This window comes from Trichosurus vulpecula, chromosome 1 (genome assembly GCF_011100635.1).
Source record: "Trichosurus vulpecula isolate mTriVul1 chromosome 1, mTriVul1.pri, whole genome shotgun sequence".
In the NCBI taxonomy this organism is placed as follows: Eukaryota; Metazoa; Chordata; class Mammalia; order Diprotodontia; family Phalangeridae; genus Trichosurus; species Trichosurus vulpecula.
This window is the reverse complement of record NC_050573.1, coordinates 269,635,223-269,660,582: the sequence shown is the minus strand read 5'-3', so window position 1 is coordinate 269,660,582 and position 25,360 is coordinate 269,635,223. Positions and strand designations below refer to the sequence as shown.

At 39.1% G+C, this 25,360-nt stretch overlaps 1 pseudogene; it reads left to right on the top strand.

The window, feature by feature from the left end:
- Positions 1 to 9,697: 9,697 nt before the first annotated feature.
- LOC118834219 lies at positions 9,698 to 10,367 on the top strand (annotated as a pseudogene).
- Positions 10,368 to 25,360: the final 14,993 nt, after the last annotated feature.

Genomic DNA, 25,360 nt, shown 5'->3' with positions numbered 1-25,360 from the left:
AATTTTTTTACACTAATTTGTTACTTTTGAGATCCCTTTATTCTGAATATTTTCACTTCTTTTGGATTTCTCAAGCTGTGTATCATCATACATCCATGTTTTCAAACCTATATATTTAACAGGGTCGAAGTAAATGAGGAATTATGGAAATATGTAGAAAAATGTTTAATGCAGTAAGTCATGAAGTTTATTAGAATAAATTTTCTTCTCTATCAACTAATCCTGGATCAGCTATAGCTAATTAAATTTGAGTTCAGAGATAAATTAAAAAGCAATTTTTTAATCCTAGAATTTCATTAAGAATACTTGACTATAACTTAACCTTATGGATGTCTTCTATAATCTATAATTAAGGGAAGATGAAATAGTCCTATGATAGTCCTATAATCAGGGATAAATTTTTTTTCCAGAGGAAATTCAGAAACACAACCTGGAGAAATTAAATGTCATTCTACTTGATTTCCTGCCTTGGATTTCTATTGATTATGTTCCATTATTAGTGACTCAGTGATATGATCCAATATTGAACTGTTTCTCGAACCACTCTTAATTGTAAATTTCAAGTTATTGTTTAATAAAGTAACTTCTCTGTCACTTTTAAATCTTCTGGATTAAAAATCACCCACCCAATCCATGGTCTAATAAAGTTTTCATGTACATTGCCTCTTAGATGTCTCCTATAAGACATCAGGGAAATTCCATACTTAAAAATAAAACATTAGAGAAGACACCCCCCCCCCCCCCCCCCCCCCCCCCCCCCCCCCGTCTACCTTCTCTACTTAAAGCAGGATTCTTAATCTTTTTGTGTGTGTCATAGACCCTTTGATAGTCTGGTGGACCTCTACTCAGAATAATATTCATAGATAATGAAGGAAAATGCTGAATTTCAGTTAGAGGTTAGTGAAAATAAAGATATATTTTTTTGCCCTTCAAGGAAGGTAGCATTACATAATGGATGGAGGATAGAGAGCCTACCTTGGAGTCAGGAAGATCTGGCTTCAAGACTCACCTTTGCTGTGAGGCAGATTTCTTATCTCAAGTAACAATAGGATTTGCTAATCAGCACTGGTAGATAGGGCATTCCTCACTAGTTGCTTCTTATACTGCTGAAATCACAAGTCTGCACCAAAATAGGCTCAAAATTACAGTAAAAGTATTTTAATAAAGCAAAATATTTATAAATGGAGAGAATGGTAAACACTATAATATAAACAAAAACCACACACATTTTTAACAAAAAGATTTTAAAATTCCTTAGTAAACATTTTATGAAATTGGATTTAGAATTATATAGCACTAAATAAAGTTTGTTACCCATTCCTTCCAAATCCAAAGCTAAAGATGAAATATTTCATCTTTGTTAAAAACAGTATTACAAAAAAAAAATCTATAGTAATTTGAACCAATACTGCAGAGATAATGTATGTTATCTAATGTAAATAATAAAACCATGGACATGTGCATACTACATACATATATATACTCATGGATATACTAATATACTATGTTAAATATACTATATGTACATACTAATCTATACATAATTATGTATTATTATTTTTATAATTATCAATGTATAATTATAAACAATTATATTACATAGAATGCTAACTTATATAGAATTATATATACACATGCACAATACATACATACATATGCACATGTATGTACACATGTGTATGTATTTATGCATCTCTATATTTCTTAACATAAATTTTTTATAGGTGAATCATTTACAGCAACAAAAGCTTAGCTTTTAAATTAGCTTAAAGCATTATATGTACATGCTTGTGTGTATGTATATATGTGTGTACCTGTGAGAGTGTGTGTGTGTGTGTGTGTGTGTGTGTGTATGTGGTGGGGAGGTTAATCAATTAAAGATAATGAATGTAAGTCTTTATTTCAGATCATCTTGATCATTTTGGATTCTTTTGGATCACATCACCAGATCCGATTAGATCATCATTGTTTTCACCTAGCTGACAAAGAGATCATATGAGGAACAGAAATGTCAGATTTCTCATTTTCTGTTTGTGCCCTTGCACTCACATCATTAGGATTATTTTCAATTTGTACTTTCTTTGCAGGGATCCTGTTCAAGCACTGTTCTATTTTGTGAGGTTTAGTTTAGTTAAAGCTAATGATATAATCCGTTTAACTAGGCACACAGAAGCTTTAATGCATTGTGATACCTGCACAGTGACCAAATGCATGAATGTGCCACTATAACTCTTCCCCACGGTGGCACTCCCATTCTTTCTTCAGGATACCTTGTATGTTACTATATGTGACACAAGAGACTAACATGGATAAAGTGAGGGTGCCAGTATAACCTGCATATTAAATATTAGCAAAGCTTAATTTTTCTTATTTTTCCTGGGTAAAAAAAATAATAAAGAATTCTAATAGTTTCCTTCTGCACCCCCTATGCATCATCTTGGGTGCCTGAAGCACTCATACTCCGTTTTGGATGGTATTGTTCCACGATATAGAGAGATTATAATCTGGACTGATGGAAGACATACCCACATCAGTGAAATCACAGATCTTCGAAATGTTGAAATAAGAGAAGGGCAGCTCAAGATTTGATTGCTTTCTCACAGGAGATATGCAGTGTCTGTCTCTGGTCCTCCTTGGTGAATGATGTTCTCTGAGAGAACTCTAGATGTCTCTAAACCTGATCCTAACAAGAAATGTAACTGGCTCTTGGTAGAATAAGCCCCACTCCCTAGAGGGAAGATGGAGGTTATGTAAACAGTCTGAAAGGTGAAAATGACCAATGAGTACATACATGCAGTCCCTGAGTACCAAAGGAATTCAGCAAAACTCTGTTTATCTTTATCTGACCTACTAATTGTTGGTATATTTGAGGATGCCTGTGGTCTGCTTATCCTAGATTTAAACAGCTTTAGCTTCTTTTGTTCTTCTGAGTATGAAACAATTTTAGCCCTAACTGCCACTTGGATTCAGCTTGAAGATCTGAGTAGGCTGGTCTCCCTGAACTACAATAAGAGAAGTGAGACCAGGGTTCAACTCAATTTAATTCAATTCAGTAAATATTTATTAAGCACCTACTAAGTGCTGGGGTTGCAGTTGAGATAGTAAAGGTGCCCTTACTGAAGGTTTCAAGCAAAGGCTGGATGATCACTGGCAGGCTGTGCTCTATTAGTATTTCTCTTTCACTTAAAGCATGGACATAGATGGCCTCTGGGGCCTCCTTCCAACATTGTGGAATTCTGCGATTGTTTTGTCTCCTAGATTACTTTGTACCTTATCAATATGCCTCAGAGTTTGATCAACTGAGTGTAGGTATCTTTCTCTGTTCCTTGAATGAGAGGATTATATATTTAGAGATGGAATAGACTTCAGAGGCCGTCTAGTCCAATCTCCTCATTTTACAGATAATAAAGATGAGGCCCGTGGAGATTAATTGACATGTTCCTGGTAGTTAAGAGAGAGATGTGAAATGTGAATGCAGGTTTTCTGATGCCAAACCTTGCATTCATTTCACTGTGCCATACTATCTTCTTTAATTAGAAATCCTAGACAAAATGGGGTAAATGTGGATGTAATGAAAGGTGCACACTGGAAGGTCCCCATGATGTAGTAGAAACACCAACTTTTATAATCAGAGACCATTAGGACTGGAAAGGACCTTAGTAATTTTCTACTTCTTTTGGTTGTTTCATGGCTCATCACCCCATTTTACAGACTAGGAAACAGATTAACAGGCACAGAAAGAATCCTCCTCCAGATCATGCCCTCTAACTATAGGTGTGTCTTAAGATTCTGTCCTGGGCCCTCTTGTCTTCTCCCTTTATACTACTTCACTTGGTCTCAGTTTGACTGAGGCAAAGCCCATTCAGTAATTAGGGCTAGGTAAGAAATGAGGCAGGGAATGAACTTTTTACATTTACTCTGAACTGATCAGGGCCCAAACAATGACCAAGTGGGGCTTGGCCTAGGATCTATCAGTGGCCAATCAATGACAGCCAGAGTGATTTCTGTTTAAGGCATGGGCCTTAAGAAAAAAAGGTTTCAGAGATCAAAATTTACATTCCTTTTGGGCAGAGCACCCACAGGTAAGGATACCCTATGAGGATGGAGGGAAGAGAAAGAAAGAAAAGAAGAGAAAAGAAAAGGAAGGAAAGGGGAAGGAAAAGGAAAGGAAAGGAAAGGAAAGGAAAGGAAAGGAAAGGAAAGGAAAGGAAAGGAAAGGAAAGGAAAGGAAAGGAAAGGAAAGGAAAGGGGAAAGGAAGGGGGAAGGGAAGGGGGAGGGGAAGGGGGAGGGGAAGGGAAGGGGGAAGGTAAGGGAAGGGAAGGGAAAGGGAAGGGAAGGGGAAAGGGAAGGGGAAGGGAAGGGAAGGGGAAAGGGAAGGGGGAAGGGAAGGGAAGGGGAAAGGAAAGGAAGGAAGGAAGGAAAAGAAAGAGCTGTGTTGCCCAATTGCCCAACTCCAGAGTTGGGTCCCAGTGGGCAGCTCCTATTTCAACTCACTGAAGTTGTTGTTTGTCTTTCATTCTTGACAAGGATCATGTCATTGGGAAGGTGATGCCATGACATGCAAGTGAATTGGATTTAAGTGAGGGAGGGCTGTGCAGAGTCACCAGCCTCACTCTCTTCTCCAGAGACATCTGGGTCCAGTGGTGAGTTATAGGTCTTGGGATCTCAGGATTCCCCAGGTTCTTCCCCTCTCAAATTGATTTTTTTTTGACTAGGTAAAGAGGCCATTCTCTGCCTCATTTCTTACTTCTCCAACTGCCTTTTGGATGTCTGAAACTGAATGTCCAGTAGACATCTTAAAATCAGTACATCCCAAACAGAACTCATTATCCTTTTCCCTAAACTCTTCCCTCCTCCTACTTTCCCTATTATTGTAGAGGACAACACCATCCTCCCAGTCCCTCAGGCTCACAACCTAGGTGTCATCCTGGATTCCTCACTATCTCTCATCTCTCCATAGCCAATCTGTTGTGAAGGCCTGTCAATTTTGCTTTGCAACATCTTCCAAATAAGTCCCTTTCTCTCCTCTGACACTACCACACTCTAATGCAATAATCTAGTGATTATTGCAATATCCTACTGATGTGTCATCCTTTCTCAAGTGTCTCTCCTCACCAGTCCATTCTCAATTCAGCCACTAAAGTGACCTTCCAAAAATGCAATTCTGACCATGAAAACCACTCCCCCACCGATCATTCAAGAAACCTAATGAACTTCAATAAACAAGACTCTCCATCTTTTCAGCATTTTCTTTGGCTGTCCCCAATGCCTGGGAATGCTCTTCCTCCTTCTCTCCAATGACTGATATCTCTGGCTTCCTTTAAGTTCCAACCAAAATCCCACCTTCAGTGCCATCTCTCTGTTAGTTACTATTCATATTGCTTTGTATATATTTGTTTGCATGTTGTCTCTTCCACTAGATTGTAAACTCCTTGAGGGCAGGGACTGCCTTTTTCCCCCTTCTGTATTCCCAGCACTTAGCACAATACCTGGTACATAGTAGGTGCTTAATAAATGTTTATTGGTTGACTTACCCAAGGTCACAGTGAGCCTGTGTCAGAGCTCTAATTAGCTCTGCATTCCCTGACTTCCACTCCAAGTGCTCGGTCTACTCTCTCATGTTGGCTAACGTGTTTTAGCAGAAAGTTTGCTCCTTCCTTGTCCCTTCCCAATGCCTGTTGCCAGAGACCTGTATTTCCCAGGGTCTGCCAGAACACAGGGAAATCACATTCCCTTTCCTCAGGAAGCTTTCAGTCTTAAGCAATAATGTCCTTTGGGCACCCTGCCTGGACTAAGAAACACTCCCTCCAAAACTCTCAGATGAAATTCACTGAGATAGCTGGAAGCCTAAGAACAGGTGCAGCTTTTCTCTCCTTCACAATAATTAAGCCTGAGAAGCTGCTTGAGAAATCCCAAAGAGCTCAGGTTTTACCACAGCTGCAGACTTGTAGCTACAGTGAGTAAACGCTTACAAACAATTGCAGCTGATTAATGGAAAATGCCAGCACAACCGCTTTCTAAAAATGACAAGAGTAGACAAGCGCCCACCTGCTTTCTTGGTGACTTCTATAGGAAATGAGAAACATACATCTTAAGCTGCTAAAAATGATGTCCTTGCTGAGAGGTTCATCTCAGGCAGGTGATGACTTTGCTCACACTGGCTAAGCAGGTAATTCCACCAATAAGGAAAAACACTAGGTCCTTCGAGATGAAGCTAGGGTCATAAGCAACAGAAGCCCACTGGCTAATCTTGATTCAATCCAACAAATGTTTGTGATGTGACTATGTGAATGTGAGCTATGATTATTTAGGCAAAATAAGGTATATAGTAGAGACATCATGGAAGAGTGGATAACATGCAGGGCTTAGAAATCCTGGATTGAAATTACTTCCTCTTACACTCACTGGCTCAGTAAGTCATTTAGTACCTCAGTCAGCTTTCTGGGACTGATCTATGACGTCGCAGAAAGTTACAATCTACATTGGTGGAGGGAGTTCTTATATGGAGAGTTCACTATACTGATGAAATCACAGTTTTGTTTTGTTTTTTTTTCCCAGTAAGTAGCGCTCAGAACGCTGTGTGAGGCTCTGAATGAGATAGAAAATTTAGATAGGACATTATCCTTATTCTCAAATGGGATATAATCTTGTTGTTGTCTGTTGTTCATCCTTCATTTTCAAAGAGGAGTGATGACATCACAATGACTTGTGCATGAATTGGATTTAAGTGAGCTGGAGTTGCATAAAGTTACGAATCTCATTCTCTCTTCCAGAGTCATCATCTGTTGGCAAGACAAAAGTCAGAAAGACTGATGGACAACCCAGGATGCAGTGGATGACCTTGGGGTCTTAGATGACTGACCAAGCTCTAAGTGCTCCATAGAGCCTGCTTCAGCCACCTTCATGGCTATTGGAACAAATTGTTCTCATCCATCCATTTCTTTGGGGGAAGTCTTCACGTGCTTGGGGTAGACATCTCCCTAACTCACTGATGGGTTTGAAACCTGTCAGTTACCCTCAACCTGGTTTATACCATTTGCTGCGATGGTTTTACTGGGGTGTTGCCACTGCACGTGCTACAGGGGATGAAAATTGGATGAAAAGTGGACACCAAACATAGATGAGCAGCTCTGCAAAGAGCCCAGCAAGCCCTCTAATCTACTAGGGTTCCCCTCCTTTCTCATATAAGTTAGATTAACAGGAAAGGAAACTGTCCCTAAGAACTGCTTGGCCCACATCCTCTTGCCACTGATATAGCTTCCTGTGATCTTCATGGGTTGCTTGGGTGCTTGTGCTTGGACTACAATTCCAAAATCACATTTCTCCCTAGTTTTTTTTTTCTTTTTGGAGGGGGGAAGGCAGAGCAATTGGGGTTAAGTGACTTGCCCAAGGTCACACAGCTAGTAAGTGTGTCAAGTATCTGAGGCTGGATTTGAATTTAGGTCCTCCTGACTCCAGGGCCGGTGCTTTACACACTGCACCACCTAGCTGCCCCTCTCCCTAGTTTCAAAACACTGTCCCTGAGAGTTTTCTCCCCAGCCCAGGGACACTAGGCCTAGCAATAACTCGTGAGTGGGTGCCAGTAAGACAAACTATGTTTCCCCATGATTACTCATGAGTGGGCACAGTGAAATTATCTTTCCCTATCACAAGAACAAGCTGACCTCTGAAGAAATTCTCTTGTAAAAACGGGACTATCTTGTAACCACTGAATTATCATGTATCAATTCCCAAAGTTATCATACTCAATCTAGAGGTCAAGCTATAGACTTCAACTCTCAAAGCTATCTTGCTACACACATGACAGACCAAAAGGTCACCCCTGAGAAACCCCGCCCCCTGGTTTCCAGTAGTGAATTAGTACCTAATTAGCATATCTGCCAGATAATCCACTACTTTTCCTGTATAAGCTCTAGCATCATTCCTGTTAGCTGGCAAGCTCCTTAGTGAGCTCTGCCCACCATATTGGTATTACAATAAACCTTTGCCACCTTGACTTAAAGAATGCTTGAGTCCATGAATTCATTCCAGATGACCCTGTCCAGTACTTCAGTTTTTGAAGGGTCCCTGAACCCCTTGAACTGAATCAGCCTCAGGTCATGTTGAAATGCTTTCTGCTTACCTAAGGCATAAAAATTCTTACCCAAGAGAGTCAGAGTCCTTCAGAGTTAATGGATCTCCTAAGGCTTAATGAATTATCACACCCTTCCCTGCTGACCAGCCACATTTCTACACGGAGGCAAGCCACTTATAACTAAATGTTAGAGCCTCGTTGAGTACAAGTTCTATGCTTTGGTTACGGAAACGTTTTATAAAGCTTTAGAATGGCCTCTATAAGTTTCTCATTTCATTTTAAAACTGTTCCTAAACTACAAAGAAACTGGCCTGCGTCAGGTCTGGTCAGTGACAGAGAGGAGGAAGGCTCATCCAGTATAGCGTCTAGGAGGGGATAGCACAAATACACGGCTACAGTGGTATAACATTGGAGCCTCAGCTCAATTAATGTGATCCAGACCAAAGTCAGCACCAGAAGTCAACCTCTGAAATCATAGGCAATCAGAGAAGAGTGCAGACCTACATTTCAGCATTTATTCTCTTGCCTCTGCAGATTTGAACTCTGAAAGGCAGTCATTCAGACCCTGAGGTAATTGCTAGCTGGATGACAGCAGACAAGTCACTTCATCTTATTGATCCTCACTTTCCTCAGATGTATAATATGTTGTTTCTTCCCTCCTTGGGTTGTTATAAGAAAATCACTTAGTAAATTATTTTTTTTTAAAAAACTACTGTATACATGGGAAGTGTTATTTTTATTTTAAGTGGTGCACATTATCAACAGGCAAATGACATTTGTAACAAAAAAGCCAATTTAGTAAAACAAATATACAATATTGGAAAGCTAAGTGATCACTGGTCAGGAGGGATCCTGTTCCTGTATGAGTTGAACTAGATTGCTTCTGAGGTCTCTTTTAATTCTAAGATTCTTATAAATATAGACTATACTTCCCCCCTACCCCTGCTCCAAATCTATCTTGTAAAGATCCTCAATATATTCCACAATTGATGTTATTTTTTCAAGATTTGGTTACTTGTTTTCTTCAAAGTGATTCCATTTTCAGAGTATGACCTATATCCAAGGAAGACTATTTTCAGAACAATAAGTCAGCCTGAGGAATGGATTGTATCCTCTCTGCACAGATTTCCAGTTTCTTAGTAGGTTTTTGTTCTAGGATCATCTGATGCAGGCCAGTCCCATGGTAGTTTAGGTAACATACTGGAATAAAATGAGAAACTTCTAGGTCATTCAACAGATAACAAGAGATTTACTTAGCTGTAACAGGAGACGGATATTCAACAAAGATAGACAGTAAGGGCCTGAGCTGCTCATGGCAATCCAGTCGTTAGGCACCAGAGAGGGTACCTGGAGCTCCTCCTCACGCTGTTCTGTATTCAGGTGACCAGAAATAATATCAACAGCCTGAGCCTTTAGTCTTCTGGATCATCCAATTTTTTTAATTTAAAAATTTAATTAAAAAATTAATTTAAAATTTAAAAAAATTAATATTTGGGGTGTTGCATATCTGCCATGGAGAGTGTAGCAGGATTAGTTAGATCTGTGCTAGAGAAGGTGAGTGCACAGAGATGTCCCTGGGCACCCTGGCTTTGATCCACACATTACTATCTTTTCCCCTGTACCAAGTAGAATATGCTTTTAAAGCTATTAACCAGGGTGACTTCACATCAGTAGCTGTGTGAGGGAAAGACTGTGCAGTAATTGTTACACAGAAGAAAGTACCAGACAAGTTATTGGATTCAAGCACAATGACTCACTTATTCAGAATAGCTGAAAACATTGGCTGTGTGATGACAGGAATGACAGCTGACAGCAGGTGTCAGGTGCAAAGAGCTCACTATGAGGCTGCAAATTGGAAATACAAGTATAGTTATGAGATTCCTGCAGATATGTTGTGTAAAAGGATTGCAGATATTTCTCAGGTCTACACACAGAATGCTGAAATGAGGCCCATTGGCTGTTGTGTGATATTGATTGGTATTGATGAAGAACTAGGCCCTCAAGTATACAAATTCCATCCTGCAGGCTACTACTGTGGATTTAAGGCCACCGTAGCTGGAGTCAAACAAACTGAGTCAACCAGTTTTCTTGAAAAGAAAGTAAAGAAAAAATTTGACCGGACATTTGAACAGACAATAGAGATGGCAATGACATGCCTGTCTACTGTTTTATCCATTGATTTAAACCTTCAGAGTTAGAAGTTGGAGTAGTTACAGTTGAAAACCCTAAATTCAGAATTCTCACAGAATCGAAATTAATACATACCTTGTAGCTCTAGCTGAGAGGGACTAACACTGTAATTAGTCTACCTAACCAGGATATTTGGTAAAAACCAACACATTCATCAACAGCTCTGGATTGAAAGATGAACCATATCCCCAACGAAGTGCACTTGGCTCTGTATAAATAAAACAGAAATTTTAGAAAAAAAAATATTTTATTTTTTTCCAATTACATATAAATTTTTTAACATTCATTTTTTTAAATTTTGAGTTCCAAATACTCTTTCTCCCTTCCTCCCTTCACCCTTCATTGAGAAGGTAAGCAATTTGATATAGGTTATACATGTTTGGTCATGAAAAACATATTTCCATATTACCCATGTTGTGAGAGAAAAGACAAACCAAGAAAAATAAAGCAAAAAAAGTATGCTTTGATCTGCACACAAACCCCATCAGTTCTTCCTTTGGAAATGGATAGACTTTTCATGAGTCCTTTGGAATTATCTTAGACCATTGTATTGTTGAAAAGAGCTAAGTCTTTTTACAGTTGATCATCCTTGCAATATTGCTGTTATTGTGTACAATGTTCTCCTAGGTCTTTCCGCTTCACTTTGCATCAGTTCATGTAAATCTTTCTAGGTTTTTCTGAAAGTATTCTGCTTGTTGTTTCTTATAGCACAATAGCATTCCATCACAGTTATATAACTCAACTTGTTCAGTCATTCCCCGATTGATTTTTCTGATTTTTTTACCACCACAAAAAGAGTTGCTATAAATATTTTTGTAAATAAAGGTCTTTTTCATTTTTTAAAAAATGAAACAAATTCAATGACATTATAGATGAAGAATGTGAGGCATAGAGACATGGAATGATGTCTCCATGACCATGGTAATAGACTAGTATTTTCTGAGGTGACATTTGAACCAGGTTCTTTTGGCTCCAGGTCTAGTGTTCTGTCCACTATAGCATGCTGCTTTTCAATAAAAGATGGCACAATAAAATACTTGCCATGCCTTTATGCCCATGGTTTCTCCTAGGACAAGATATTTCTTTTATTTATTTATTTATTTATTTTTAGTTTTCCACACCCGGTTCTACATAATTTTGAGTTCCAGATTTTCTCCCCTCCCTCCTCCCTCCCTCCCCAAGACGGCATGGAATCTCATATAACTATCATGTATAACTTTGCATTGAATTAATTTATACACTAGTCAAGTTGTGGAGAAGAATTATGACCAGTGGAATGAATCATGAGAAAGAAGAAACAGAACCAAAAAAAAAAACCAACCCAAAAACAAAAACAAAAGAGAGACAAAAAAGGCTAGCAGGTAGTGCGCCACAATCTGTATTCAAACTTCACAGTTCTTTCTCTGGATGAAGATAGCATTCTCCATCGTGAGTCCCCTGGAGTTGTCCTTGCACCTTAGGTTGCTGAGAAGAGCGAAGTATGTCAGGGTTGGTCCTCATGGAATCCATATATCTGTGGCTGTGCACAACGTTCTCCTGGCTCTGCTCCGCTCACTCAGCATTATGTCGTGTAGGTTTTTCCAGGTTGTTACGAAGTCTGCATCATCCCCATTTCTTATGGCACAGCAGTATTCCATCACCTTCATATACCACAGCTTGTTCAGCCATTCCCCAATTGATGGGCATCCCTTTGATTTCCAATTCTTGGCTACCACAAAAAGAGCCGCTATAAATATCCTTGTACATATGGGTCCTTTTCCCGCTTGTGTGATTTCTTTGGGATACAACCCTAGAAGTGGTATTGCTGGGTCAAAGGGTATGAACATTTCTATAGCCCTTTGGGCATAGTTCCAAACTGCTCTCCAAAATGGCTGGATCAGACAGGAGAGATGTGGTATCTAAGAGTTGTTTTGATTTGCATTTCTCTAATCAGTAGTGATCCAGAGCATTTTTTCATATGCCTATAGATAGCTTTAATTTCTTCCTCTGAAAACTGCCTCTTCATATCCTTGGACCATTTCTCAATTGGGAAATGGCTTGTATTCCTATATATTTGGCTCAGTTCCCTATACATTTTAGAAATGAGGCCTTTATCAGAGATACTAGTTGCAAAGATTTTCTCCCAATTTTCTGCTTCCCTCCTAACTTAAAGTATTGGAATTAGTTGTTCTTTAAATGTTTGATAGAATTCACATGTAAAACCATCTGGCCCTGGAGATTTTTTCCTAGGGAGTTCATTGATGGCATGCTCAATTTCTTTTTCTGATATGGGGTTATTAAGAAATTTCACTTCCTTTTCTGTTAGCCTGGGCAGTTTATGTTTTTGTAGATATTCATCCATATCTCTAAGGTTGTCAAATTCATGGGCATACAGTTGGGCAAAATAATTCCTAATTATTGTTTTGATTTCCTCTTCATTAGAGATGACCTCACCCTTTTCATTTTTGATACTGGTAATTTGATTTTCTTCTTTCTTTTTTTAAATCAAATTGGCCAAAGGTTTATCAATTTTATTGTTTTTTTCATAAAACCAGCTCTTTGTTTTATTTATTAATTCAATAGTTTTCTTGGTTTCAATTTTATTAATCTCTCCTTTGATTTTCAGTATTTCTAATTTGGTATTTAATTGGGGGTTTTCAATTTGCTCTTTTTCTAGCTTTTTCAGCTGTATGCCCAGATCATTGATCTCCTTTTTCCCTATTTTATTCATGTAGGCATTTAGGGATATAAAACTTCCCCTAAGAACTGCTTTTGCTGCATCCCATAAGTTTTGGTATGTTGTTTCATTATTGTCATTCTCTTGAATGAAGTTATTAATTGTTTCTCTGATTTGTTCTTTGGCCCACTCATTCTTTAGAATTAAATTATTTAGTTTCCAATTAGTTTTTAGCTTATTTTTCCATGGTTCTTTATTAAAAATGATTCTTATTGCATCATGATCTGAAAAGGATGCTTCGACTACTTCTGCTTTTCTGCACTGGATTGTGAGGTTTTTATGCCCTAGTACATGGTCAATTTTTGAGTATGTGCCATGTACTTTTGAGAAGAAAGTATATTCCTTTTTATCCCCATTCAGCTTTCTCCAGAGGTCTATCATATGTGCCTTTTCTAAAATTCTGTTTACCTCCTTAACTTTTTTCTTATTTATTTTGAGGTTAGATTTATCAAGTTCAGAAAGGGGAAGGTTGAGGTCTCCCAATATTATAGTTTTGCTGTCTATTTCTTCCTGTAACTCCCTTAACCTCTCCTCTAAGAATTTGTATGCCTTACCACTTGGTGCATATATGTTAAGCAATGATATTGCTTCATTGTTTATGGTGCCTTTTAGCAGGATATAATGTCCTTCCTTATCTCTTTTAATTAAATCTATCTTTACTTTTGCTTTGTCTGAGATTAGGATTGCCACACCTGCTTTTTTTACTTTAGCTGAGGCACAATATATTTTACTCCAGCCTTTTACCTTTACCCTATGTGTATCCCCCTGTTTCAAATGCGTTTCTTGTAAACAGCGTATTGTAGGATTATGGTTTTTAATCCATTCTGCTATCTGCTTCTGTTTTGTGAGAATGTTCATCCCCTGCACGTTCAGGGTTATGATTTCTATCTGTGTCTTTTTCTCCATCCTAATTCCCCCTGTTTATGCTTTTATTTCTACTTTCCCCTTCTCCTCCTCAACAAAGTTTTGCTTTTGACCACCGCCTTCCTCAGTTAACCCTCCCTCTTTATTCCCCTCCCTTATCTTACCATTTCCCACTTGCTACTTCTCCTCTCCCTTCTGACCACCCCCCTCCATTTTTCCCCACTTCCCCTCCTACTTCCCGTAGGACAAGTTAGATTTCTAAACTTATCAGGGTATGTTATTCCCTTCTTGAACTAGATCAGATGACAGTAAAGCTCAAATACTGCTCTTCTCCCTCCCTTCTTTCCCTCTACTATAATATGTTTTTGTGCTACTTCATTTGGTGTAATTTACCCTTTTCTACTACCTCCTTACCACTTCTCTCATAGCTCTCCCTTTATATCTCTTACTTATATTTTATATCTTTACATCAGTTAATTTATACAAGCATTCACAACCTATGTATATCCCTTTCAATTGCCATAATAGCTGTACCATTCTCAAGACTGACTTATATATGTATATATATATATAGATAGATATATCTATATCTATATATATATGTATAAAAAACACACATAAGATGATATAATCCCACATAAAGATGTAAACAACCTGCCCTTATTGGTTAATAAGGTTTGTGGGGTTTTTCCTAATGGTTACCTTTTTATGTCTCTCTTGAGTTTTGTATTTGGAGATCAAATTTTCCATTGAGTTCTGGCCTTTTCATCAGCAAGGTCTGGAATTCCCTTATTTCATTGAATGTCCATCGCCTTGCCTGGAAAATTATGCTTAGTTTTGCTGGGTAGATCCTTGGTTGTAGTCCCAGCTCCTTTGCCCTTCGGAATATCATATTCCAATTTCTCCTGTCTTTTAATGTGGAAGCTGAGAGATCCTGCGTGATCCTGACTGTAGTTCCACGATATTTGAATTCCTTCTTTTTGGCTGCTTGCAGTATTTTCTCTTTGAGTTTATAGCTCTGAAATTTGGCTATAATATTTCTTGGTGTTTTCAGTTTGGGATCTCTTTCAGGGGGTGATCGGTGAATTCTTTCAATGACTATTTTGCCCTCTGGTTCTAGGACCTCTGGGCACTTGTCTTTAATAATTTCTTCGAAGATACTGTCAAGGCTCTTTTTTTTCATCATGGATTTCCGGTAGACCAATAACTCTTAAATTGTCTCTCCTGGATCTATTTTCCAGGTCAGTTGTTTTGCCAATCAGATACATTTTTTCTATTTTTTCATTCTTTACGTTTTGTTTTACTACTTCTTGGTGCCTCATAGATTCATTAGCTTCCACTTGCTCAAGTTTAATTTTTAATGAGTTAGTGTTTTCATTTTGCTTTTGAGTCTCCTTTTCCAGTTGGTTGATTTTGCCTCTCAGGGTGTCATTTTCTCTCTCTAGATTCTGAATCTCCATAGCCATTTCGCCAATCTTATTCTTTAGGGACTTGATTTCATCAGTGGATTTTTTTTCCATTTTTTCCATATTTTCTTTTAGCTCTTTTGAGGTATCTGATGTATCTACAGTATCATTACTTTTCTCTTCCATATTGGTATTTTGATCCTGCCTGTCTCCATAAAAAGAATCTATTGTCCTCGGGTTTTTTGTGTTCTTCTTCATGTTGGTTTGCCTTTTGCTGGCTTTACAATGAATTTCTACCTTTGGGCCTCAGGGCTTTCTGTCCCAGCTTTCTTATTCTGGGGGTTGTGAGTCTAGAATTATAGCCTTCAGTTTCCTGAGGTGTGGGGGAGGGGTCTGGCTCCCTGGCTTCTCACTCCCTATGGGTGCTCTCCAGCACTTGCTTTTCAGCAATGGTCTCAGCTGTTTGTTGTTTGAGCTGATGTCTGGCACTTCCCCTGGGGGAGCAAGATTACGTCTGGGCTCCTGGCGTTGACCCCTGGCGACTCTGCCCCTCTGACACTGATGAACTTCTACTATTTGACCACTGAAGCCCCACGACTTTCTGCTCAGTTCCAGCATTCTTTTTTTTTTCCCCGAGGAATTCTCTGGGTGGGGAGGGGAGGGATTAGAGTCCTTTACCTGGCCATTACGCCTCCCAGAAGTTCAAAAAGCCACGTTTCATACGTTTGGGCTGCAAGCCTCAGGAATCGATGTTTCACGGTCAGTGGCATTGCACTGCCTCTCGTCGCTTCCACAGACTGCCGTCCTATGTTGGGAGTCCTGGGGATCTCCGCCAGTTTCGGGCGCCCAGTTTTCTCCCAGCTCGTCTCCCACGTGGATTTCCTGGCCAGCCGCTTCTGCCTTGGTCTGGAGCAGCTCCGCACCGAGCCCTCTCCGAGCCTACAGATTTGTGCCTCCGGCCTTTCAGACTCTCTCGGCTCGGAAATTTGCCCCATGCAGACTCCTCGCAGTTTCTGACTCTCTCAAATCTGCTCAAATTCACTTTTTTATAGGAATCTGACAGACCTTGTGAGAGAGCTTCGGTAAGACGCTGCCTTCGTGAGGCCATCTTGGCTCCGCCCCCGATAGTATTTTTTTGTATTTGTTTTGAATGTACTTATTTACATTTAAGTTGTCTGATTGTCTCCCCTCAACGGAATATGATCTCCTTGAGGGCAGGGACAGGGTGGGGGGGGGGGGAGGCAGTTTCATTTTTTGTTTTTAGGCACCTCCAGTACCTAGCACAGTGCCTACAACATAGCAAGTTCAGAATAAGTACTAGTCTGATGTCCCTCTTCTACTCTCTACACTCTCTCCCTTAACAGTATCACATGTTTTCATGGCTTCAATCATCACCTCTTTGAACACGAATCCCAGAATTATTTCTATAGCCCTCACTTTTCATATAAATTCCAGACCTTCATTTCCAGCTGTCTTGAGAAAATCTTCCTGTAGTTACAATGTCTGTCATTTCTGCCTCTGTAACATAGGGTAGTAGAAAGGGCATTGAATTTAGAGGCAGAAGGCTTTTCGATAGGACCAATATCTATCAGGGCTCCCCTTCCACCTGCCTGGCAACAGGGATTGGTTTGCCCTAAAAGGCAACAGAGCTGTTTTTGAGACCTGATTGGCCTCTGCCTCCTTGATCTAGCCTCCTTATCACCTGAAAGCATCAAAAAGTCTTACCCATGTGGTGAATGTCTGAAGACAACAGTAGTCACCCTACCCTGTCCTGCTAACCAGAAATATTTTGATGTGGAGACAAGGGTAGCTGGGTCTGTAGAAGCTAAGAGCCAGTGTATTCTTTTATATCCTTTCTATGTTAGGGTTTTGTAAACTTTTGTCAACTGTTTAATGATTTAGGAGTGTCTCATTTCACCCCCAAATCAAACCTAAACGAACAGCGTACTGGTGTTAGATCCACTCCAACCTCCTGGCTTCAAATCCTGGCTCAACTTACTAATTATATAACCTTAGGGAAATTACCTTTTTTTTTTTTGGAAAAAGAACAATGGCATCTTTTCATTCAGCTGTAACTATTTTAGGTTTTGTGGTTTTCTTTACCACAAGAATGTCACAATGAGGGTGATTCAGTTCCTTCAATAGTTTGTCAATTATGCTATTGGTCACTGGTCAAAGAGTGCACATTCAGAGTACCAATGAGGGAATTCATGTTTATATATTGATTGCCTAAGATCAGAAACTATTATTCCCTAGTGCAGTCTCGACCTGTTAAAGCAATTCTGCTACCATCGTTATGAAAAGAGAAAGGAGCTGCACAAGACCAAGACTATTTCATAGTTTGTTCTGCTATAGCTGGGAAAACAAAACAAAACAAAACCAAAACAAAATCATTATCTAGTGGTCAGCCTTCTGACAATGAGCCTCTCTCTATTCTTAGCTTGGCTGGTTCTCAGATTGCAGTGACAATCTGTAGCCAGGTGTGTCCACATAAGTAGAACCTGACAGAGCCTTTGAGAAATCAGTGCCACCTCTATTCCATGGTGAAATATCAGAATAGGTTACTGGATAGATGAAGAAGTGTTTCTAAAGCCATGTGAAAAAATGATCCTAATTACTAATAATTAGAAAAATGAAAATTAAAACAACTCTAAGATCTTATAATCTCAAACCAATCATATGGCAAAGATAATAAAAAAAGGAGACTGACAAAGGTTGGAAGGTCTGCAAGAAAACAGGTTTGTTACTGGTCCAACCATTCTGGAGAGCAATTTGGAACTACGCCCATAGAGCTATAAAACTGAGCATACCCTTCGACCCAGCAATATCACTACTAGGTCTGTATCCTAAAGGGATCAAAGAAAAGGGGAAAGGGACTTATATGTACAAAAATATTTATAGCAGCTATTTTTGTGGTGGCAAAAAATTAGAAACTGAGGGGATGCTCATCAATTAGAGAACTGCTGAATAAGTTGTGGTATAGGATTGTGATGGAATACTATTGTGCTATAAGAAGTGATGTACAGCATGGTTTCAGAAAAGCCTGGGAAGACTTATATGAACTGATGCAAAATGAAGTGAGCTGAACCAGGAGAACATTGTACACAGTAGTATCAATATTGTACAATCAACTACGAATGACTTAGATGTTCTGAGCAACACAATGATCCAAGACAATTCCAAAGGACTTAGGGTGAAACACGGTATCCACCTTCAGAGAAAGAACTGATGGAGTCTGAATGCACATTGAAGCATTTTACCTTTCTTTATTTTTTTATGCTTTTTCAACATGGCTAATATGGAAATAGGTTTTGTATGATAGCACATGTGTAATTGATATCATATTGCTTGCCTACTCAGTGGGTGGAGGAGGGATTGGAGGGAGGGAGAGAATTTGGAGTTCAAAATTTAAAAAAGAAATGAATACTATAAATAAATAATTTAAAAGTTTCACTGATGCATAGTGGGAGGGAGAGAAAATAAATGTTTATTAATTAAAAATAAAATTTAATTAAAAAGAAAGTATATATAACAGGTACAAAAATAATATTATGGAGGGTTAGAGGAGGGGGGATCTTGAAGAAGCAGTTAGCACTTGAGCTTGTCCTCAAAATAAGGGCCAAAGAATGCTGGTTGGTATTAGCTTTTGTCTATTATTGTTAGAACTTTCAGCAGTGGCACCATATCTTTATACTAAGGGAAAAAAGGAAAGAAAAGTATTGTCACATCATTTAACTTTTGCTATAGGCAACTGAATGTAGGACAACTTTAATCAACTTTCAAATGTAACTTGACTTGGGTTAGAAGAAAGAGGTCACTGTGACCCTAATTATCTCAACATTCTGTTCTGACAGCCAAGTAAGAACTACTACTCAAAATGTAACAGGGACATTAAATTAAGAGCTCTGTTTTGTAGTCAGGAGACATAATCCATGAGCTTCTTTCTGACAGTTGGTTGGCTGTTTATAGACACATAACTGTATTGTGAGCTCTGGGGAGAATGTTTCTATCTAAATCCAAGGTATTATTAGTATTTGTATCTAAGCAGCCATACAGTGAGTTTTTTGTTGGGATTGACTGAACTCCATTGCCAGGCAATTATTGGCACTCAACCAGATACTTTCAGAAGATGATTTACTCCGTGTATAGGAAAGGCAGGTCAGGTAGTGGAAAGAGTAATGCTTATGGAGTCCAAAGACCTGCATTCAACTTCTAGATAATAATAATTAATAATAACAATAGCATATTTATATAGAGCTTTAGTGCTTCAGCAAAGTACTTTACATCTGTTATCTCAATCCTCATCATCAGTGTAATAATTGCTGACCAACTGCCACCACCTGGCAAATAGGCACAAAAGCCTCAAGAGTGGTGGCACCCTTCTGGCCCTCAGTCTTGCCATCATCCAGGGAGGCAACTCCTATGCAGAAAAGGCCAGTCATCCCTACCATCAACCTACCATACCCAGGGCAGACAAGTGTGCCCAGCTGAAGCATCAAGGCACCCTAAGGAAGAGAAAGGAGATAATGCATACCAGGCAAGTCAAACTTTTGCTGCCACCGTGGCCACCATCTCCCTTTCATCAGACCCTGATGGAGACAGTTCAGGATCCTGAACCCAAGAGCCTCAGGAATAGCAGTACTTTTACTCTTTAGCCATTGTCTTGGGAAGCAATTCTTTTGGAGATACAATCTGGCAACTGCTCCTGCAGATGCTACAGTCACAGCTACTAAGGCTCAAAAAGGAAAGTGCTTGTCACTGAAGTCTTTGGCACTGTCAAATGGCTAGATATCAGAAAAAGATATGATTTTGTCAGTGGAAATGTCATTGAAGAGGAGCCATTATAAGACCATGGGACCTTTCATTGTGACTAAAAACTGTGTGTATGTGGGGGAGATACCCATCACAAGGTATGGTTTTGAAGTCCAGAAAATCAGAAATTAGGGTGGAAAGGCAATGAATGGAGGGTGGCTTGGGACCTTCCACAAAATGGAGACTCCAGTTTTAACTCATTAATGAGGAAAGAGAAGCAGGTCTTGTGGAGGAATATTCTTTTTTTAAAAAAATATTTTTATTTCATTAAGCATTTACCAATTACATGTAAAATTAAAAAAAAATTGAATTCCAAATTCTCTCCCTCCCTCTTGTATTTCCTCCTGCCTTGAGAAGGCAAACAATTTGATTTTCACAGTACATGCAAAAATATTTACATATTAACCAGGTTGTAAAAGAAAACACAAAATAATACAGTAACAATAAATAAAGCTTTAAAAAGTATGCTGCAATCTGCATTCAGAGTTCTTCAATTCTTTCTCTACAGGTAGATAGCATTTGTCATCATGAGTCCTTTGGAATCATCTTGGATCATTGTTTTGATCAGAGTAGCTAAATCTTTCATAGTTGATCTTCCTTACAACATTTCTGTTATTTTGTACAATGTTCTCCTGATTTTGCTCGCTCCACTTTGCGTCAGTTCATCTAAATCTTCCCAAATTTTTCTGAAACTATCTTGCTCATCCTTTCTTATAGCACAACAGTATTCCATCACAATCATATAGCCTACTTGTTTAGTCATTCCCCAATTGATAGACATTTCTCCAATATCCAATTCTCTGCCACTGCAAAAAATAATTTTTTTGGACAAATAGGTCCTTTCCCCTCTTTTCTTTGATCTCTTTGGGATACAGACCTAGTATTGCTGGGTCAAAAGCTATGCACAGTTTTCTAGCCTTTTGGGTGTAGTTCCAATTGTTCTCCAGAATGGTTAGACAAGATCACAAATCCATCAACAATGCATTAGTGTCTCGATTTTTCTATATCCAATTGGAGGAATATTCTAAGGTAATCAAGCTGTAGGATAGTGTACTGTTCTAGGGCAAGGAGGCCCCAGGCACTGAGGGAAATTCTGGAATGAGCCAGCAATAGAGAAGGCATGGTTTTAAAATTCAGAAAGTCTATCAGCATCTTTGTGTGGTGATCAACTCTGAATAGTTTAGCTCTTCTCAGCAACTCTCTTCTCAACTCAGCTCCTCTCTTCTCAATGATCCAAGACAAGTACAAAGGACTCACAAAGGAAAATGCTATCCACATCCAGGTAAAGAACTGATGGACTCTGGATGCAGATTGAAGCATACTTTTTTCACTTACTTTATTCTTTTTCATTTATTTTCCCTTTTGATCTGTTTCTTCTTTCATAACTGTGACTAATATGGAAATATGTTTTACATGATAGGACATGCATAACCTATATAAAATTGCCTACCATTTTAGGAAGATAGGAGGGGAGGGAGAAAAATTTGGAACTCAAAATCTTGTGAAAAGGAATGCTAAAAATTGTCTTGACATGTAATTGGGAAAAATAAAATGCTATTAGAAAAAATAAAATTCAGTAAGTTGGAGCCAGGGCCAGGGCAAGGTCAAGTAAGGATTTTTTGAGAATGGGAAAGATATGAGAATGTTTATAGGCAGCAGAAAAGGAGTGATCAGAAATGGAGAGATTAAAGATTAGAAATAGAATGAGGATGATTGTGGGGACAACCTGACAGAGGAGATGGGATCAAGGGCATTTGTAGAAAAATTGGCCTTTGTGAAAAGGACCTCTTCTTCATTAGAGGCTGAGGAAAAAGAAGAGGCAATGGGGTATAATGTCAAGCAGTTCCAAAATATAAAGAAAGGGAGAAAAGGGAGACCACAGGACACCCCTATTTTCTCAGTAAAAGCAAGGTCCTCTGATTCAGGAGAGAAGAGGTTTGGAAAAGTCACAGCTGGGGACAGGATGGATAATCATTTAAGAAAGGAGTGACTATTGGGCTGAGCCTAAATTATGCTTAGACCAACAGGTTCAAAGTCTAGATGGCAACAAGCAACATATAGGTGGTAAAATTCAATTAAGGTTCGCTTTATTATTTAAAAATGTAAAGGATGCACTTTAAAACAGGAGGGCTTAACTTGAGGTCCATGAACTTAAAAAATATTTTATAACTATTTCAATATAATTTGTTTCCTTAGACTAGATGACTACTGAGGTCTCTTCTGTCTGTGGGAGTATGTGGTGTACCGATGGCGGCTGATTTGGTAAGGCTAAGTGGCCTGCTGTAAACTATTCCTTCCTTTCTTTCAAGCAGTTGCAGAACAAAGCAATAGATTTGAAAGGCAACAAAGTGCCACTTATCCTCTCCCTTATGTCAGGAAGCATTGCTTACTCAGTTTAGAAAACAACAGTGAAATTTCAATCTTTTTGAAGATTTTTTTTCTCTTCACTCATGTACTAAATAAATGGCTTTGCAGAGAGCAGAAAAAAATTCTATAGACCAAAGCTCATATAGTCTTTGAGTAAACTGTGGGCCTTTACTGAAGCCTTGGATTCAAACAGCTAGAGTTCAGTCTTGAAGTCTTTTCAATAATCGATATCGTGTCTGCACGGTTCTTGGAAGGGAGAGCAAGAGAGGAAATGTGCCCTAAAAATGACTCAATGGGGCAGCATAATGGAGGTGCTGGGGATGAAGGGTAGCAAGATTGGGAGGCTGGGCTGGAATGGTAGCGGTTTATCCTTGCTGCGACCAGTCACAGAATCCACTCTCCCTGCTTTGAGATGAGCTGGTGTCCCAGACTTTTACTTAAGCAGAAGAAAACAAAAGCAGACAAGGACTTAGTTGTCAGGAAAGCTGATAATTAAGGGAAAGTACTCTTGAAAGGACTTTACACATTAAGTGTAATTGATTAATTATAGAAAAAGGTAATCAGAACATTGCATCTATTTTTTCTTCCTCTTCACCTTGAGGCAAGAGAGGATATAAGGAAGTTAAAGGGAATATAGCTGGGACCTTCCCTCTGACCAGGAATGTCAAAAAGGTGCAGCCATGAAATTAAAAGATGCTTACTCCTTGGAAGGAAAGTTATGGCAAATATGGATAGCATACCATACTTTGCTGACAAAAGTCTGTATGGTTAAAGCTGTGGTTTTTCCAATGCAATGTATGGCTTTCAGACTACAAGGAAAGCTGAGTGCTACAGAATCAAGGCTTTCGAATTGTGGTGCTGGAGAAGACTTTTTAGAGCCCCTTGGACAGCAAGGAGATCAAATAAGTCAATACTTAAAGAAATTATTTCAAACTATATATTGGAAGGACACATACTGAATCTAAAGCTTAAGTACTTTGGCTGCATAATGAGAAGACAGGATTCATTGGAAAAGACCCTGAAGCTGGGAAAGCCTGAAGGCAAAAGGAAAAGGGGATGGCAGAGGATGAGATGGATAGATAGTGCCATGGAAACAATGAACCTGAACTTGGGCAGACTTTGGGACATAATGAAGGATAAGGGCCTGATGTGCTATGGTCCATGGGGTCATGAGGAGTCATACACAACTGAACAACAACAACAACTCCCATTAGTTACACCAGCCTAAGGTGGGGAGAAAAAGGGGAAGGGAACAAGTATTTATTAAATGCCTACTATGTGCCAGGCACTGTGCTAAGCAGTTTGTAAATATCTCATTTGATTCTCATAACAATTCTGTGAAGTAGGTGCTATTCTTATCCTCATTTTACAAATAAGGAAACTGAGGCAGACAGCAGTTAAGTGACTTGCCCAGGATCATACAGGTAGTAAATGTCAGAGGCTGGATTAGGACTCAGGTCTTCCCGAATGAATGGACTGCTTGTAGGTATGATGAAGAGGGATTTCTGGAAGTATAGAATTTCTATACCCATCATAGTAAGATGATCACACTATGAGAGACCCACAGTAATTGAGTCAGACTGAAGGAAGAGAAGATTCACATCTCATCTCTCACTCACTTCAGGCATACACTCAGTGACTGGAATAGCAAGTAGAGTCGCCTATGCTATTCAAAGTATTATCTGTCTATCTATCTGCGTATCACTATCTTTCTCTCTTTATCTTTTTTCTGTTTCTCTCTCTGTCTCTGCCTCTGTCTGTCCCTATATCTGTCTCTGTTTCTGTCTCTCTGTCTCTGCCTCTGTCTGTCCCTATATCTGATCTGTCTCTATTTCTGTCTCTCTGTCTCTGCCTCTGTTCCTGTCCCTGTGTCTGCCTCTGTCTGTCCCTATATCTGGCTCTATGTTTGTCTCTCTGTCTCTGCTTCTGTCCCTGTCCCTGTCCCTGTGTCTGCCTCTGTCTCTCCCTATATCTGTCTCTCTGTCTCTGCTTCTGTCCCTGTCCCTGTCCCTGTGTCTGCCTCTGTTTGTCCCTCTCTCTCTTTCTCATGCCAGAATGTTGATTCACATTGAGCTAGCAATCCACCAAAATCTCCAGCTCTTCTTTTCAAGTGAATGGATGTTCAGCCATGTTTCTCCCATTTTGAATTTGTAAAATTGATTTTTTAATTCAAGTACCTTATTCATCTTATTAGATTTGTCCTACTGCTTTAGTTTATTATAAACTTTTGGGATTCTGAGTCTTTCTTCCAACATATTTGCTTATCCCTTCAAGTTTTGTGTGATCTGTAGAGTTCAGCAGGGGTAAGAATCGCGAATTCATGCTGTCTGATGGATTATTAGCATTGATATTGAAGTCAGTAAGGAAGATGGCGGAAAGGGAAATGGGAGCAAAATGTAAGCTAGGTCATGCAGCTATCTGGCAAAATGGAAATTAGGTCCTCTAGAGCATTATGTAACACAAGTGACGAAATGAGGAAGGGTGGTAGAGACAGATGACGTGAACTTCGTTGGGCGAGGTGAAGGATGGTGGTTTGATGCTTTGCAGATAATACACCAAAACCAAATTTAACTTTTCCTATGTAGAAAACTTTAAATTGAAGTCAAGATGCAGCTAGGTGTCTCAATAGATAGGTCCAAACTTAAAGTTAGAAAGACCTGTATTCAAATCCTGCCTCAGACATTTAGTAGCTATGTGGCAAAGTCACTTCATTTCTGTCTGCCTTAGTTTCCTCCTTTGTAAAAAGGGGATGATAACAGCTCCTACCTCACAGGGTTGTTGTGAAGATAAAATGAGATAATATAGGAAACCTTAAAGCACTATATAAATGCTAGTTATTAATTTTATTTTTATAGACTGGGATTCAAATCCTGGCTGACACTTGTTAACTAGGTAATCTGGCCTTCCCCTCTCTGTGTTTCAGTTTCATT